The sequence below is a fragment of the Cervus canadensis genome, chromosome 21, assembly GCF_019320065.1.
Source record: "Cervus canadensis isolate Bull #8, Minnesota chromosome 21, ASM1932006v1, whole genome shotgun sequence".
NCBI classification, from domain to species: domain Eukaryota; kingdom Metazoa; phylum Chordata; class Mammalia; order Artiodactyla; family Cervidae; genus Cervus; species Cervus canadensis.
The window spans coordinates 52,615,160-52,628,278 of record NC_057406.1 but is presented as its reverse complement, the minus strand read 5'-3'; the positions used below and the strand labels follow the sequence as shown (position 1 = coordinate 52,628,278).

At 44.0% G+C, this 13,119-nt stretch overlaps 1 long non-coding RNA gene across 1 annotated transcript; it reads right to left on the bottom strand.

Annotated features, from left to right (window-relative positions):
- Nucleotides 1-310: 310 nt before the first annotated feature.
- On the bottom strand, nt 311-12,902 carry LOC122424033. The gene is made up of 3 exons (XR_006264274.1): nt 12,550-12,902; nt 11,791-11,792; nt 311-323 (listed from the first exon to the last, which is right to left on the bottom strand). It is a non-coding gene; the product is annotated as an uncharacterized LOC122424033 (long non-coding RNA).
- Nucleotides 12,903-13,119: the final 217 nt, after the last annotated feature.

Sequence of the window (13,119 nt, the reverse complement as noted above, 5' to 3'; positions counted from 1 at the left end):
CAATGCAGGAGACACAAGAGACAATGATTTGATCCCTGGGTTGGGAAGATCCCCTGGAGCAGGAAATGGCAACCCACTCCGATATTCTTGCTGGAAAATGCCGTGGACAGAGGTGACTGGTGGGCTATAGTCCATGGGGTCACAAAGAGTCAGATACAACTGAGTGAACACATACAAAGACAGACAGTTACTGGCATTGCTATTTAAAGAAGACTTTGAAATTTCAAACACTTCTTATGTTTGTACTCTGCCATCCTTAGTTCTTTGCTTTTCTTCTTGTGGCTCTTGCCTCATGGCCACAAAATAGTAACTGCTGCTCCAGGCTTCACATCATTGTACCAGCAGGAAAAGAGTCAAAGGAGTAGACTTCATGATTTTAATTCAAGTGGAAACTTCTAGCTTCTCTTTCTGTGCCATTTGCCAGAGCTAGGTCACATTGTCAACCCTAACTGTCATAGAGGCTAGTCAAAGGACTATGTACCTTTTCCTCTTTCTCTAGATGAAGACAACAGGAAAGACTGTGGTAGGGAAGGGATCTTTGGGCCAAGTGACACCATCTGCCATAGCTTTTATTCCAATTTCCAACCATTTTATTTATAAAACTTGGCTGTATCTCCCTGTTAACAAAAAAAGATTTACTGGTCAACCTGTCAGTGTTGGTGGTTTTAAGTTACAAAGTAAATTCAGAACACAGATGAGTCCATTGCATTAATGTTTTGTAAGGGCAAATTCATCCCGAGTGTGTGACAGGCGTCAGGAAATATAGCCTTGTGAAGCAGGGGTGAGCTCAGGAAGTCCTCGGGTCCCATCAACTCCAGTGCAGTAATGCTATCACCCACACTCACTGCCTACCTTGCTTCCATTGTACCTCTCTTTTTTTCATGTAGTTCCCCCATCCTGCAGCTCCATTTTACTGCGCTCTCAACTAGGAGACCCGCAATCAGTATAGACAAGTCATTTCTCCTCTCTGGGCATCAGTGGGCTCCTCTATAAAATGAGAGGTTGGGTTATCAAGATCTCTAAGATTTCTTTCATCTCAAGCCTTTGACCCTTAGATTCCTTGGAAAGATACTCATCCTTCAAAGTCAAGTTCAAAGGCTGCCTCCTCCATGAAGCATTCTTTGACTCCCAGCAGCCAAGCTGTAATTCCTCCTTCTAGGCTCCCTCAATGAAGCTAATTACATCACTTACTCTCCTATCATTTTACAATAGGGGATTATTCATACATCTGGTTTCCAACTGAACTGTGAACTCTTTGAGAGGAGACTCCTCTCTTTAATTCCCAGTACTGCCTAGCAGAGTGACTTCCAAATACCAATTGCAGAATAAAAGACAATTGAATTGATTAATTAATCAATTACAAAATATGGGGAATTGAATAAAGAAATGAATGGATTCTCCAATGTTTCTTTAACCAATGAACTTTTTTTCCAAACAAATCTGTAAGCAAAAGCTTGAAAGAAGAGGAAGAGGAGCTATTTGCTGGTTGAAGTGGGCCTGAGAGTCTAAGAACCTGACTGAACCATCCTCCACCCACTAGAGACCCCTTAGGAACCTGTCTGTAGAGAACCTGAAGAGTCAGGGAATATGAGTCCCAGCTGGAATTTGGCTTCAATTTTATCATCAAATTATTGCTCTTGGCCTCAGTCTCCTGACTTACAAAACAACAGGAATGGCAAATAAGTGACTCCCGTGTGATTATTTCTCTCTTACCTTTTCCTGGGCTCCTTTAGAATTCTTCAGAAGCTTTCTCGATGCATCACTCCCCGGAGTTTCCTTAGCTAGCCATCTAAGTTGGCTTCATATCACCTTTGGGCTAACTCTATGATGCTTAAATTCTCTTTCAGGTCTAACATCTCCTAATTCTCATTTTTAAAAATTCAGTGGCTCTGCTGCTGCTGCTGCTCCATCATCAATGACATTGTTAAGCAAATTAAGCGCTCCAAGTATGTGTCTAGAGATTTGTTCCCCCAAATCAGTATATTCAGAATGGGTAATTTAAGGCTAACAAAACAACTGAATCATGCAGTTTGAATCTGATCTTGAGCAAGATAAATGTGAGAGCAGTAACTTACAAATATGAACATAAGTTGATGACATTTACTAATCTCTTCTAATAGCCTAGGCTGAAAGGTCCTGGGCCCAAGGAAATGATAATGTGAATGGAAATTTTGACAGAGGGAGATAAAAATTTGCTGATGCTTTTTACTCTGGTGATGAACATACCCACAGAGGATATAGAGGACACTGAATCTCTGGAGACCCCTTTGCCTGAGTCTCTTAACATGACCTCTGTACCTCTCCATCTGGCTGTTCATTTGTGTCCTTTATATATAGAGTCATACTAACAAACAGTCAGATCTGAGGAGGGGGGATGTGAGAACCCCCAAATTTGCTGTCAAGTCAGACAGCAGTGCAAGTAAGCTGGGGACCCAATACTTGCTACTGGTGTCTGAAGTGAGGCCATCTCGGGCGACTCAGCCCTCAAACCTACGGTGATAGACACTAACTCCACATATGAGCATCAGAATTGAACTGGACGGTGTCAGAGAATTGGAAAGGCAGATGGCATCCAGGAAGGAAAAACGTCTCAGATAACCTTCACATTTTATAGAAACTGGGCACCCCCCCTAAATAACTGAGGCTCTGAACAGCCTTGAAATTCTGTATGAATCACACCAAGATTGAACGGTGCTGAATCTGCTTCAGCAGATGATTACTCACACTACAGGTATTGTTTGTAAACTCTTCATGTTCTGATTTTCTGATTTTATCCCATTCCAGGAACAAGTACAAAAAAGTTTTCTGTGTTAGTTCCGCAGGAATGCTGTAACAAATCACCACAAGCTAAATGCCTTAAGACAACAGAGACGCGTGCTCTCGGAGTTCTGGAGGCCAGAAGTACAAAATCAAGGTGTCAGGAGGTCCCGACGCCCCGCAGTGGCTGCGGGAAGAACACGGCCAGGCCTCTTAGCATCAGGGGACAGTGGGTCCTCCTTGGCACTCTGCAGCTGGTGGCCAGACAGTGCCTTCTCTGTTCTACCCCTGTCCTCACGTCACCTCCTCTCCGTATCTGTCTTCTCCTTGTCTGCCTCTTCCAAAGATGCTTCATCATCCAGGATTTAGAGCCTATCCAGATAATCTAAGACGGTGTCCTCATCTCAAAATCCTTAATTATACCGGCAAAGACTCTTTTTCTGAACAAGACAATATTCCAAATTAGGATAAGAACGTATCTTTTTTAGAGGTCACCACTCAACCCAATACACTTCTCATCCCTGTGCTCCTCCACCTCTCCAAAAGCAGAAATTCCCTTTTGAAAAGAAATACATAGCAAAATTAATATTGAAGAAAAATTAAATTTAATATGACATGCCACTTATTCTGCAAACACAGACAAAATTTTACTCGTAGTGCATGATAAAGCTAGCTGCAATATACATCAGTTCAGTGATAATAAGCAGATATTTGTAACATCTTGGTTCCTATAGACAGATGTTTCTTGGCAATCTAATAAATCTTATAAGTTTAAAAGACTGCCCTGTACTGCCCAGTACATTTTCAATATGGTTCAGAGTCATATATTTATTTTTATGAGTTTCCATACACATGCCAAATTTTAACAAAAATAAAATATTTATCTCTCTTAAAAGAAAGGTCACAGACATATGTACATTTGAAAAAACACTCTATTAATGCCTTTTTCATCCCTGTTCTCTATGCACTTCATAGCACTGATGTAATATACCGGAACTGTTCACAAACAAATGAATCGCTAAATTACATAGTAAATCGTATCTCTTTGTTCAGACTGAGTAGTGATAACTTAAAACACATACACCAGAAAATAAAATTATGCACATGAAGAATTTCTAAAAGGCACTAAAGATGCACAAATCATTCTTCTTTTAATCAGAAATATAAATGATTATGGCTCTTATGGGAACTAATAAAAATATGCAGGAACGTTTTACTCTTTATTTGTTTTATGAAAGAAAAACGTCTCTCTGAGAATTGTATAAACATAACTGTAGAAAAAAAAACAAAGCTCCCTTTAATTTTGACAGCTTGCTATGTCTCCTCTGACCCATAATAGTTCTAAAACTATGTCATCAGCTCAATTTGGCCAAAAGAAGTAGAACAACAGCTCTTTAGTTCAACTACAGCAATGTCTATTTTTCAATAAGCCAATAAGAGACACAGAATCATAAGTTATTTCTTCAATAGTGGAGAAAAAATTTCAGATCAATGTATCCTAAAAATGTAAATTTTTTAAAGTATAGTTGACTTATGATGCTATGTTAATTTCAGGTACAACATAAGATTCAACATTTTTATAGATTATGCACCAAAGTTATTAAAACATTATTGACTATTCTCCTTATGCTGACTTACTTACTTATTGTATAATTGGTAGCTTATACCTCTTAATAATGGAGCTTTCCCTGTGGCTCAGCGATAAAGAACCTGTCTGCAATGCAAAAGCCGTAGGGGAGACAGGTTCGATCCCTGGGTCAGGAAGATCCCCCAGAGGAGAACATGGTAACCCACTCCAGTATTCTTGCCTGGAGAATTCCATGGACAAAGGAGCCTGGTGGGCTACAGTCTATAGGGTCGCAAAGAGTTGGACACGACTGAAGCGACTTGGCACACACACCTCTTAATACCTTCACCTATTTCACCCACAAGCCCCCCTCACTACCTGGCAACCACTGGTTTGCTCTCTGTACCTGTGAGTCTGTTTTTGTTTCGTTATAGTGATTTGTTTGTGTCCTTTTTTAGATTCCACATATAAGTGAAAACACACAGTATTTGTCTTTTTCTGTCTGACTTATTTCACTTAGCTTAATATCCTCTAGGTCCAACCCATGTTGTCACAAATAAAATTATGTTAATGAACGTGGATGTTCTTAAGAGGAAATCTCTTTGCTTACAGGTTGCCCTTGCTGAATATTTTGCTTTCAGTAGAGAAAAATTAATAAACACAGCTATATAAGTACAGACATAAGGCAACGCATTGACATTTAGCTGCTATAATTTAAGCTATGTCTCTATTGAGCTGTAAGTGGCTCATGGCAGAATTGAATAACTCTCTTGGGTCACCTTCATAAACCAGCCACGTGGTTGCAACATCGATCCTGCGGGTCTGGAACAAGTGAATTTCCTAATCCTTTCGCGCCAGGGATAACTGTCTGCACAGAGGTGTTTCCACACATCTTGTCATTCACATCACGTCAAATGCAGTCCATCCAGGAAGATAATGGGTCACCTGCATCCTCCTACCTTCCCTTTAGAGGGAGTAGCAGCTCCTTCCAGCCTCCTGCTTCTGTGCTAAGCTGCTTCAGTTGTGTCCGACTCTGCAACCCCATGGACTGGAGCCTACTAGGCTCCTATGTCCACGGGATTCTCCAGGCAAGAGTACTGGAGTGGGTTGCCATGCCCTCTTACAGGGGATCTTCCCAACCCAGGAATCGAACCCAGGTCTCCCGAATTGTGGGCAGATTCTTTCCCACTAGCGCCACCTGTCTCCTAGGCTTTAACAGTTTGGGTTCATTTTCATTTCTCCCTCCCGCTACCTCCCTCGGGCTTCCCTGGTGGCTCAGACGGTAAAGCATCTGCCCGCAATTCGGGAGAACTGGGTTTGATCCCTGGGTTGGGAAGATCCCCTGGGGAAGGAAATGGCAACCCACTCCAGTACTCTTGCCTGGAAAATTCCATGGACGGAGGAGCATGATAGGCTACAGCCCAAGGGGTCACAGAGTCAGACACAACTGAGCAGCTTCACTTCCACTTCCTACCTCCCTCCCATGTAGCCGGTCCTCAGCCTAACTGGCTTGCAGGGGTCCTTGATGTCAATGCCTCCACCATTCACCAACAACCCTCTCACTTAAGGACTCCTGACGACAGCCTGAAATCACATCACTCTACTGCTGGCTCCGTCCTTCTGTACCAGGTATGACAGTCTTTCCTGGTATTAATAATAGCATACTAAGTGCTTAGACAATAAGGCACTGCTCTAACACGGATATATATTAACTCATTTAATCTTGAGTAGGTTCTATAACTACTCTCCCATTCTACAGCTGAGGAAACCAAGATACAGACAGTTTCAGCAAGTTGTCCAGGTTATGCAGCTGATAAATGATGCGAGCAGGATTTGAACTGGGGTCTTTTGGCTCCAGAGCCTCCTCTCAGTTCTGAGGCCTTCTCGCCTCTCTGTCCTTCCCAGCTCCCATCCTGACGGCTCTTACTTCCAACACTCTGCAACCAGTGTGAGCTACTGCCCTGAAATGCACCGAGCCCGTTTCTGTCCCTGCGTTTTCTTACTGCTCTAAAAGTGCCCTCCCTTCCATTCTCTGCTTATCCAAATCCTACCTATTCTTCAAAGTCAAATCAAGTCCCGCCTCTTCCAAGCAGGCTTCCCGGGTTGCTTAAGGTTTTATTTCATTGCTCTAGTGCTATATCAGTCACAGAGTGCCTATACAAGTTAGGACTTAATTTTATACCTTTTTTGTTTCCCCAGTATATTTATCCATTCAACAAAAAAAATTTTTAAGACCCAAAAAATTTCACTGGAAGACTGAATATTGGTCTTGAGGCCGAGTGTCTAGCTGTGAACAAGATGTACAAGACTCTCATGAAGCTTACCTTTGGGGAAGGGAAACAAAAATGACAATAAATAAACAAAATATCAGCTCTCCAGGAAAGAGTATTTCAAATAGCCAGATAACAAGAATGAGTGGAGCATGTTTAAAGAATAGAAAGACAGATTGGTGGGGGGTGAGGGGGCCCTAAGTGAGCTGGGGGGGAAGTAGCACATAAGATATTAATGACTTCTTTGATGATATCAGCAAAATTTTATATTATTACCACTACACAGCCTGGACTAATGCTGAGCACAGTGGCTGAATTTCAGAACTACCAAACCATTCCAGTAGTCATGTATGGATGTGAGAGTTGGTCTATAAAGAAAGCTGAGTGCCGAAGAATTGAAGCTTTTGAACTGTGGTGTTGGAGAAGACTCTTGAGAGTCCCTAGGACTACAAGGAGATCAAACCAGTCCCTCCTAAAGGAAATCAGTCCTGAATATTCATTGGAAGGACTGATGCTAAAGCTGAAGCTACAATACTTTGGCCACCTGATGAGAAGAACTGATTCACTGGAAAAGACCCTGATGCTGGGAAAGATTGAAGGCAGGAGGAGAAAAGGACAACAGAGGATCAGATGGTTGGATGGTATCATCAACTCAATGGACATAAGTTTGAAACTCCGGGGGTTGGTGATGGACAGGGAAGCCTGGCGTGCTGCAATTCATGGGGTCACAAAGAGTCGGACATGACTGAGTGACTGAATTAAACTGACTGAAACCATCTACAGATGTAGATGAAGGCTGGACTACATAGTTACAGCAACGGAAGAGAATGTGATTATGTATCTAATAGAGGATAAGGTGGTAACTAACCTAAGTAACTGGACCCAAAAGAATTATAGTAACTCCCTGGGTACAATGATAAAATAGAATAAAATTCTTCTTCCCCACCTCCTTAGACTATTAGTATATAAATAACAGAAGAACCACTATAGAAAGAGTCTAGTAATAAACTAAGTTATGGTCAGAGAGCTGCCACTTACACATCTCTGGTAGAAAAAGCAACTCAACAATTCAATCAAGGAGCAGAATACTTCTGAAATGACTCTGCTGATGCAAATATTTTTCACAGCCTGCAAAATAGTCTACACTGAAATAGGCTCTTGTACACATTTGGAACCATCCAAACTTTGAAGAGATTTTTCTGGTTCACATAAAATAGGATTTCCTGGTTTACATTACAGACTCAGGCAACAATCTACATGCATGACTATACACAGGAAATGACTGACCTGCTATGGTTCATCAGCTCAAATGCAGGGGTGTTCATGTCTCCGCCTAATTAAGGAATATATTCAAGGAAAAACAAGGGAATAGAGAATCTGGCTGCTGAGCGAGAGAGTGGTGGAGATAGACAGCAAAGAAAAACACAGAGAAAGCAACAGTTCCCTGCCCTGTAGCAAATGAAACCCTTTCAAAATTGACTCTTTATCTATCAAAGTAAGATAGATACTATACGATATCACTGTGGAATCTAAAATATGACACAAATGAACGTATCTACAGAACAGAAACAGACTCACAGACATAGAGAACAGACCTGTGGTTGCCAGGGGGTAGGGGATGAGGGAGAGATGGACTGCGGGTCTGGGGTTAGCAGATGCAAACTATTACACATAGGATGGAAAAAGAACAAGATTTGACTACATAGCACAGGGAACTATATTCAATATCCTAAGATAAACCACAGTGGAAAAGAATATTTTAAAAACTATATATAACAATCTCTTTGCTATATAGCAGAAATTAACACAACGCTGTAAATCAACAACACTTCAATTTTTAAAAGATGGGCTCTTAAACTCAGACATTCCTCTAAAGTTTAGAGTCTAGACTCTACGCTATGCAGGGAAAGTGTACTGAATTGTCACTGAACGGAAAATACAAGTCCTGTATAGTTCTAGGTTGGGAAAAATCAAATTCCTATATTGAGACAGTGATGGTCCTAAAACATCAGAATGGGGACCGCGCTCGTATAATCAAAGTGGTTCTCATGACCCCTTCTACCCTGATAGCACGGATACTCTGACTCCTCCCTGAAGACTTCTGTGAATAAACTATCATTTATTCCACATCTCTTGGGCATTTGGATGCTCAGTGTATATTTGACTACGCTTTGCTTTGCAGGAGTTCTCAAATGGTGAATCTTCCTGCCTCAACAACCAGTTTCTCAAGAGGGGGAAAGCTTGATTTCATTCTACAGTCATCCCTTGCTGGCTGCCCCTACCCTTGCCCTAAAATTGCCTAACAAAGTACAAAACTTTGCACACAGAGGTGGACCATGTACTAACTTACACTTAGAAATCTACTGTAAAGGAAATCTACCCTAAATTATCTAGGGCCTGTATGAGCTGATTCCTTCTGGCTGTTTGATCACTGCACTGCATTTTAGTTTCTCCATGTATTGGACATACAGAATCAAATTTACTGAAGCACACTACTAAATATCCATTTGTCATATAAACCAATTTCACCAGACAAAAGCCAAGAAAAGCTGTTGTCCAGATAGTCCAGGGAAAAGAAACAATTATCTGGTTTTACCTGAATTACTTAGAGAGTAAGACAGGGCTTACAATGGCGATTTCACGTTGGGGGTCCTTGTTATAAAGTGCTAATGTATCTTCTGAAAGCAGATTTGCTGTGTTCTTATAGAAAAATATTCGGGGAACACCATTTCACCTTCAACGTGGTATTACTCCACTTCTATATAGTAATTACAGTAGGGTGCTATCCTGTTGCTCAAAAAAATAAAGTGAAATGCCCACAGTGACAGCCAGCACAGTGCCAAAGTCAAGCTTGAGCTTCACTCTCCACATTCAAGTTCAGCACCTGCCCATCATCTTTCTGTTTTTTTTTTTTTTTTTCCGCTAAAAAGCTTAAAAATGACTATTGAAGTGTAAGACTCCTGGGACATTTCAGAAGTTTCGCACTGTAATTACTGGAGGGTGGAGATAACACCAATTTAATGCATTTCATTTTACTTGAGTTCAGTGACATGCATTTGCAGCTTGGGCAATAGCGTATTTAATGCTGATGCCAAAGTTCACAATTGAAAGAAACCTTTGCACTGTGGTTTAGTTCTCTTACCCTTCCATCTCTCCTCTTGATGCATTTCCTTTCTGAACCTAAGGTGCCACCACCAGCTGACAGAAAATTTCAAAATAACAATGGCCAACGCCCGAGGCTAGGCACCCGGACTCACCAGCAGAGAAATGTTTGGGGGATGACTTCTCAGAGACAAGGGCAGAGTCATCAAAGAGGTGATGCAGTAACTTCCAACTCATAATGTTTTCTTCTCCTTCGTGTTTTACAGTCTGCCCTCGCTATTTTCCTCTTCTCTGAACATACAGTAATTTTTAGCAAAGAGCGAGCTTGAGGAGAGAACAGCACGCTCTTACAGGAGCTGTCCTTCGTGAACAAAAGTGAGGCTACTCATCACGAAGACGTGTGCTCGGAGTGGTTTCTTTCAATATAACTGTATCTCCCTTTACATAAAAAGGAATGTGCTCACTGGGGGAATAAAGGTCAACCAAATATTTGTAAAGAGAATCATGTTTTCTCTATTTCTTACATCACCATTGCAGAGCTCACTTATCATCATCCTGGTTTAGCAATGGAAAACCTCCCTCTATCTCCAAACCTGACAAGCAGTTCATTAATAAACAAAAACATAAATGAAGTAAGCTGGTAGTGGTGGTTTAATCACTAAGTCGAGTCCAACTCTTGGGACCCCATGGACTGTAGCCTGCCAGGCTTCTCTGTCCAAGGGATTTTCCAGGCAAGAATACTGGAGTGGGTTGTCATTTCCTTCTCCAGAGGATCTTCCCCACCCAAGGATCGAACCCAGATCTCCTGCATTGCAAGTAGAATCTTTACCTACTGAGCTACCAGGGAAACCCTCCTCATTAGGATAGTGGTGAGTATCCCTGCCTCTCACTCAGGAAACTAGGGTTCGATTCCCTGACAGGGAGGCAACATGCCCTGAAGTAAGCTAGCTCTACTTTAAAGCAAATGGGTTATAAATCCTTCCTACAACTTCTTTTCTTTGTTTCTTTTTATGATAACATGGAAAACCTACCAAACCAAAGGTAATGGTTTTTAACCTTTTTAAAAGTAAGGTGCACATGCAGTGGAAGGCGTAGGGCCACAGTGCATGTTAGGTTGAGAGATATACATTTGACCCTTGAATAACACGGAGGTTAGGGGCGCCAACTCTCCACAGAGTGGAAAATCTGAGTATAATTCATGGTCAGCCCTCCATATCCACAGTCCCACAGCCTTGGATTCAACTGACTGAAGAGCATGTCCTACTACAGCATTTACTGTTGAAAAAAATCCATGTATAAGTGGACCCACACAGTGCAACCTCAGTTGTTAAAGAGTAAACTGTAATTACTGGTGCAGGATGCGGTCTTGACATGGTTCCAGGTTTCCACACAGAGCTCTCTGGCCACTCTCAAGTGAGACTCCTGTCCATATGCTAAGGCACTAACTAAACTAACTACCTTTGACGCTGTTACAAGAATTGAAAGGGTTTGTTCCCCAGGAGTTCTCTGCCTGTCACAAGATTGGGAATTTAATTCGAGATGGTAAAGATGACCTCTAAGAGATAAACTTTTCAATGAATCATTACCTGGCTTCATTCACAGCTTTGGGACTAGAATCGCACATATTTTAGTGCCTTCTCCTAAAATATTTCTTATGTGTGGTCACTGACAGCCAGAGAGGAACAACAAACTTCGCCAATTAAATGAGCAGATTCCCATATCTGATCCCACAGGTGAACAACAAAATAAACTTTAAAATAAATAAACTGGAAAGGCTTGAATTTTAAACTACATCTTCCAGGAGGTCTGGATCAAGGGAAGTGACAGGCCCAAGGTCACAAAGTCATTGACCAGGCATCCGCTCCGGCCTTGGAAACACTGCAGCATCAGAGCGCTGCTCCCATTTGCTGGTTGGGATGAGATGTGGCGTCTGATTGATCTCAATTGGAGGAGATATGAGTTCTTCATCCAAAAGACACCAAAATAGGTCAGCAGATACTGTATTACTCAAAACAGACCCAGACTCTTAAATCTGTAGACACTAGCTGAGTCAAAGAGAACCGTTGAGTTTTGGAATAAGTCACTTGATACAACGCCTGGCTGACGGGGGAATCTAGACGACTTCCCCGGCCAATCAACACAATGAAGAAGTGTAAAAAGAAGTTTCAATATTTTTTTTTAATGAAAAATATATGAACAGATCACTGCTAATATTAAAGCTCTGCCACACATATTCTAAAGCATCCTCGATACTGCAGCTTCTCAGAGGAATCTTAACAGCCCAGCCAGTCTTAAACATCAAGACAGACTCAGATGAATTTTTAGTGCCCTGTTTGCAGTTCTCAACCCACTAGCACCTTCCCTTCCCCTAAAGAAAGTCCTGAATCTTTCTGCTGCACTTTTCCAGGTGCAGACTCTGGGTTGCGAGGGGCTGGGGCCCGAGGCCTGCGGAAGCGAGTGCGAGAAAGGAGGGAGCAGACGCTGGCCACGACTAGGAAACCTCCCTCCTAGGAGAGTGCCGGGACTACCCGCTGCAGGGGAGCCCCGCCACAAGGGCTCCCCGCGCTCCCTGCGCAGGATCGCCCTGCAGGTTCTCCTCATCCAGGCGTGACCGCCCCCGCACAGGGAGGGGAAATGCCCTGTTTTCAGGCTGTCCTAACCCGGACGGTCGGCTCCTGCCCCGAAATCGGGGACGAGGAGAGGGGGCTGCACGCCCTCCCTGCCCCGGGTCCCCGCACCCGTCCTTCTCGCCGCCTCTCTCCTGGCCTCTCCCGCAGAGGCGGTCAGCCCTGCAGAGCTCCCCACCGCCCCCGAGTCGCGGTCCCCGCGCCCGCAGCCGCCCGCCGCGCTCACCTTGGCCCGCGCCCGCGCTGGTGGCGGTGGAGTTCCCGCAGCCCATCGCGCCGCCGGCCGGGGAAGCCACGCTCGGGAGCTGGCAGCCGCAGATCCTGGGGGCGGAGACGAAGGCGGAGGGCGGCGCGCCCCGAGCCGGAGGCCGGCGGGGGACTTACGGGTCCAAGGGGCTCGCGGGGACCACCCCCTCTAGGTACCCAGGAGGGCAAACCTGGGCGTTGTAGGCCTGGGCCAGCTGGGGCGGAAACTGCCGGGCAATCCTCGCCCCCGCCCCGCCCGGCTCTGGGACCCCGCCGGACCCACCCGTCACCTCGGCAACCGCGGCGCCGGCCAATCCTCAGCCTCCTGAGGGCTCCCCGGCTGGACATTGGTCGTCGTTAAGAGGGGGCGGGAGTTTAAAGTGGGTTTGGGGGTGAGGGCGGGGCTGAGGGGTGTGGCCGGCGCGGGCTGGAGGGTGAGGCAGGGCTGTGGAGGATGCCCACCTGGCGGCCCTTCACATCCTCTTCGCCTTTTCTTCTCTTTCCCCACTTCCCCTCCCTACTTCAGAATGTGTGTTTGGGGGCGGGGGGG